The sequence below is a fragment of the Aphelocoma coerulescens genome, unplaced genomic scaffold, assembly GCF_041296385.1.
Source record: "Aphelocoma coerulescens isolate FSJ_1873_10779 unplaced genomic scaffold, UR_Acoe_1.0 HiC_scaffold_100, whole genome shotgun sequence".
NCBI lineage: Eukaryota > Metazoa > Chordata > Aves > Passeriformes > Corvidae > Aphelocoma > Aphelocoma coerulescens.
In genome coordinates, this window is record NW_027183463.1 from 458,290 (window position 1) to 464,289 (window position 6,000).

Sequence of the window (6,000 nt, forward strand, 5' to 3'; positions counted from 1 at the left end):
GACATAAACTTTGACACCAAGAGAAAATTAGAGTCTTTGGTGAGGTTTGATAATTTGTAATTTTGTAATTGAGGTGAATTTTTAATTAAAAAATCAAAATAATTTTGAAATTGACTTTGAATAATTACTGGAGCCAAATTTGTGTGATATGTATGAAAATTTTTATGTACCCATATTTTCTTTTGTTGCATTGAAATGTAGCAAACCCCAAAGTTTAGTACAATGGATCACATACAACTGTGAGGGGGGGAAAAAAAAAATTGTATTCTTCATCATCCTGGACTGTGTTCTACCCCCGTGTGTTTGGTCCTCTTGTCTCCCCCCAGTTTCTGCTGGGGGAGCCAAACGGTGCTGTCAGTTCTGGGAGTCAGCAGAAATTCAAGGTAACTGATTTGAGACCACACTATAAATTAATATAAATTTCAGCAAACCACAGGCATTTTTCTGGACTGGATACAGACGCAGATGAGGTTATGGCCCCAAAGTGAGTCCGAAAGGAAGAGCAGCAGGATGAGCGAGGCGTTGCCCCAGTGCATGTCAAACATTGCAGCTATGCAGGAGTGGCCGACCTGCAGCTCACCCCCGTCTGCTGCTTTATCTGCAAAGAACTTACCCAAGATGAGGTACATTCTCTCAGATGTAAACCAAATTATGGAAGTAAGAAAAATGTATGATCTAGGCCTCATTGATTTTTTTATAAGCCTGATTTGTAAAGATTTTTACATGCGAGAATTACAATACCATTTGTCTTGGATTCTCAAACTGTAGGGTTAGAGTAGTCTGTAGGCAGAAATTGCAGATTGCTGAGCTCTGTGAGAGGTGAGACAGAAAAGCCTTGTGTATTTAGAATATGCTTTGAACTCCTTATACACCAGGGTTTCAAAATCAATAGAAATCCATGCTAACAAAATAAAGCACATAGCTTTTAAATACAGCTTACAATGTCAACGTGCAGGTTTTTGGAAAATGCTTTGATCGGTGTCAAATCATAAAGTCCATGCAAGAGATTAAAAATTCGGTGTACTCCTTGGACATTTTCTCACTTAATCTCCATTTGCAACAGAAACAGTGATTGGCTTGAGACTGATAGCATTCCCTCCAGTGCCACAGTGCACTTATCCTTAACCATCAAGGTGAAGAATGCTCCCCTCAGGGCAGTACCCTTCTTCAGGTGAAATTAATCCTGAGGTTCTTGGTATTAAGAGAGGCTCCCTGAAGGAAGGGGTGCGAAAAAGAGCTGCAGTTTTCTGAAATGCATCCAGTAAAAGAAGTTAAAAATTGTCTGCTTTGGTTTGCAAAGATGCAGTGGGTGACTTTTGATCCCAGGGTGATGAAGGAAAGGTTTTACATGTCATCACATCCCTGCTTATGTTTTTGGTTGTATTTTCTTTTTCTTGCTATCTTACCCATGCACAGATAACTGCAATCAAGGTTGAAAAAGCCCATCCAGATTAAAATACAGTTTATAACTAATCCAAAAGCAAAATTAAAGCCAATACTTCAACTACTTTATATGTAGTGTGCATATGCATTCATACATACATAAATGTCTTGCAGCTATTTGGTACAACTGTATTGTGTAAAGCACTATATCACTAACCAATGTTCCCATGATTCACAGGTAGAATAAAAGACTAATGACTAAACACTTAAGAAAAATAACTCGAAACAGCACTGGTAGGTATAATAAATTTGCACTGAAGTTACACTACAAATTGTTAGCGTAAGGCAGAATTTTGACAGAAACCTTGGACATCATCTAGGGCTAGAAATGTGAGAAAAAAACCTCTTCCACCTGCCTCCACTCAGCTTTTGCACCGATTATGCAGAGCATCAGCCTGTAGCTGGATATGACTTGTAGCTGTCAGTGACAGAAGCAGCACGGAATGGCCATGACCCTGTAATACAAAAAAAAAAGATGGTCACTTTTCCAGCTGTTCCTTGGGGGTTTTCAGGACTGTGCTTCTGAGAGAGAACTGGACACTGCTGGTTGTTGTAACACACAAAATGCTCTTTTGCCAGGACTGTGAAATATCTCTTTTACTTCCTCCTAGGGTTTGAAAATTCTTCCCTGATCCTTCGTCGTTTGGAGAGTGATGCTGCCTTAGGGCAGGGGTGGAGTCACCATCTCTGGAGGGATTTAAAAGTCATGTAAATGTGGCACTTGGGGACATGGTTTAGTGTTGGGCTTGGCCGTGCTGGGTTAACAGTTGGTCTCGATGATGTCAAGGGTCTTTTCCAATTTAAATTATCTTCTGATTCTGTGATTCTTCTCGTATTCTTTCAGCAGCTCCTGTGAAACAAGATGTCAGTAATTACAACAGTACTTCCATAGGGTTTCCTTCTGCACTTGTGACAAGGTATGACCAAAAAAAAAAAACCTCTGGCAAACAAGAAATTCCTGTTGAGAGGGAGGGAAATTACAATGCTGGGCTTTGTCTGCTCAGTAATTGCAGATTTGCCGGATGGGGGTTGGTGGATGTGAAGCACTTAGCAGCCTCGTCAGCATCTGGTTCATCCTGTGTTTAACTTGGTTAACCAGTGCCTCATCTGGAAGTTACATTAACATGTTAAAAGCTGCATTAATATTAACAACCATGTATCTGCTTACAGCCTGCATCCCTGAATCTATTATATCCACTGCTCTGCCATTACTTCCCTCTTTCATCTGTTTTCTCACTTGCATGGATTAAGTTCTTCTCCATCTTGGCATGATCGCTCCCTACAAAGTTTCACAGGTCTCTTCGCAGGTTCGTACCACACTCGGTGCCTCTTAAGAAGCAAAACTTCCAGTCAAAACAACACGAAGGAAGCCAAGGTTAGGACAGGCCGGCACAGGAATGTTGTATGGGAAATTGCAAAGCTGCTTTGCAGTAAATTATTTCTTGTTTCAGAAATGCATGAAAACATGGAGCTGGGATTTCTTGGAAGGGAAACATGGGTAGCATGGAAAGTATTTTACAGCCGTGTGTTGCTCTGGAGGCAGCAGACATTTTTCATAGTTAAAAAAGCAAGCAAATTGAAGGGGCATTGAGCTGAACCATAGATAAGTGAGCACCAGGGCCACAGCACTCGGTGCAGCTTGGCTGCATGAAAGCCTCTGCGATGCCTTGCCCAAGGACGTCCCTGCTTGCAGCAGCTTCCCTTCCTGCTCATGCTCCTCTGAAATCAGACATATGGCATTAATGGAGCCAGAGCGTGGATCACTTCCACTCTGCACACACTGCTTTCCCTTGGGAGCAGCTCTCAGTTCCTTCTTTCTCTTTGAAGCTTCTGGCTTTGTGTTTGCCCTGAGATATGTGGTGGAGCAGCTCTGCACTCCTGCACTGCAGCAAAACCCGTTTCCGTGCATGTTTGGGAACAAGCATGAGCACAGGAGTGCAGAGAACTTGATTTGCAGTGGAACCACTAGGTAGAGCAACCCAGCACGATTTACATGCGGCTGGCGTGCAGATCATTATAAGCTGTGACAGAGGAGGGTGGTTTTTTTTGCACATCACAAACCCACAAATCTGTCACTTCTACGCAGAGCCACGTGCTGTTTCTCCGAGGCAGGCTGATGGGGCCAGACAGCCCTGCGAGCTGAGGTGATGCTCTGCTCCCTGTGGGCAGTGACCACCCCAACGCCACCTGCGGGTGTCCAGTGCCCTGTGCCGTGTTGTGCAGGTGACAGAAATCCTTCTGCAGACACACCATGACTGTCACAAACGTGGGCATTTGGGGGGGGGGGGGGGGGGGCACAAATGTACGGTGGTTCTGGAGTAACTTAGGTTTTGTGTACAGCAGCCCCAAATGTTGCAAAATCTGAAGTAATTCAAGTCACCACGGAGCAGCAGAGGAGTAACAGGAAGTCCTCTGCTTGAGGAAATGAGTTTGTTTTGTGCAGAGTGCCTTGTGATGGCACTGCCCAAGACAGAGGCACCGTGCCCAGGCTTGTGCTGCCAGAACCAGCCTGGCCACCCCTGCTCATGGTGTTGCTGTGCTCTGCCCTGGCACAAGCAGAGCACCCCTGCCCCGTGTCCAAATTCCCAGTCTACTTCTAAATGAGGAGCAGACAAGCTCCCTGGCAGGGGAGTGGGGCTGGACCCGTGGGATCTGTGTGGGGATGTGGATGACACCCTCACCCCGTGCCTGCTGCTCCCCTCACAGCTCTGCTGTGACTCACCCCAGTGAGCTCCGTGACAGATCTGTCCTGCTCTGCTCTCCTGAGGCTCTAGGCCAGCAGCACAGCAGCTTTGGGGTGGAGTAATAAGCTAAATAATTAATGTGCAATTATTAAATGTGGCAAAAATAATGGCCTTGAGTGAGAAAAGAAACACATCCTGCTGTTAAGACCATGAAAATAGATGGTATTTTTGCAAATAACACAGTATGAGTGCAAATGTCCACCTACTAGGGGCACCAGGAGTCAAAATCCTTGTCCACCACTCAGAATTTGCCATAATTGGAGGAACTGTGGCCACTTGTTTTCGCCAGGGACCTGCTTCAAACCTCACTGCAAATATTGGCTTCCCATTGCCCTCAGTGAGTTTTAGATCAAGTCCAAAAAAACATAATTTCTGCAACACTAAAGTGTGGAAACAGTACTTTGCATGAGCTGGGTGGAGATAACCTGCACCTGTGAAAATCCCCTTTCCCCCTGTAGGGGAAAAACCGGGGAAAAATGGATAAATCACGACAGCAACAAGACAGTCTGTTGTCTTTCTAAAAAAAAGACTCCGGAAATCTCTGCCAGCATTGTGTACAATTGTCAGAAGATACCCGATCCTTTTAAGTCCCAAACCCGCTGCCAGTGGCTGCAAGCAGGCTGGTAACTTGTGAAGAACAAAGAGTTAAGGAGTTCGGTGCCAGCGGGCCTGTATCTGTGCAGCGACGCCGGCACAGACATTTCCTCCACATCCTCTGCCTCCGCTGCCCAACCGCGTGGGTTTCACAGCAAGAGTCGGGGTACAGGCTTCGCGTTCCGAGGAGAGGATCCTCGGGGAGCCAGGGCACCCCCTGGGGATGGGAAATACCAGGTACAGCCCATGAAACAAAATGCGAACGGGAATTCCACGGGACTGTAGGGGGGCTTGGGTGTGAGGCGGGGAGCAGCCCTTTGCTCGGACAGTGGCTGATCTCAGGGGACAGGCGCCCTCTTCCCAGGGTTGGACGGGGGCGGGTGCGTGGCTGCCGGGTGATTTTCCTCCCTCTGACCGCAATCCTGCCGTTCCCCGCTGCTCCTCGCTGTCTGCCTTCCGCCGTGTTTACAGAGCAGCTCTTTATGGGATGCACAAGGCGTGACTCACCCGCAGCAGTGCCCGGACTCTGGCAGAGCTGGGTTGTTAAAGCTGAAACTTTCCTTTCCCTACCCTGACTCTGCAGATGAGCCGGGCTCCGCTGCACGGACCTGTTGACAAGACTGTGCTTGTACTCTTTGTTTCTCTTGTTTGTCTTGCCAGAAATCCTGTGCGGGAAGGTTCTCAAGAGTCGTTCTCGCTCGGATCTGAACTTCTGAGCAGAGAAACATGTTTGGGACAAGTTGGGCACTACTGTGCTTGTGCTGTTGGGGGTGTCTCCCGCCTGTCGGCGGTTCTGCGCTGCCTCCCCTCCTCTCCATCTCCTCCCCATGTGGACTAGGGCTCTGTAAAATACCCAAAATCAGCAACACCACACACCCAGGAGGTATCAGATTTTATACCCTTATTTTTCACAGCTGAAGACGTCTGTTAGACATTTCTACACTTTGCCATATATATATATATATATATATATATATATATATATATTTTTTTTTTTTTTTTTTTTTTTTTTGTGACTGTTGGATGCTTAGAATTGTCCTACTGGCAGTGCAGGTTCATTCAAGGTAACTCATACTTGGGTTAATATTTGCCATACACAGGCTTTTGTCTCCTCAGCCCCAAGCTGTCCAGAAAGGGTCCGTGGTGTCCCCTGGTTTCTACCATTCCTGGGAATCAGAACAGCATCAACGAAGCCTCATTACTTTGGATAAATTATATT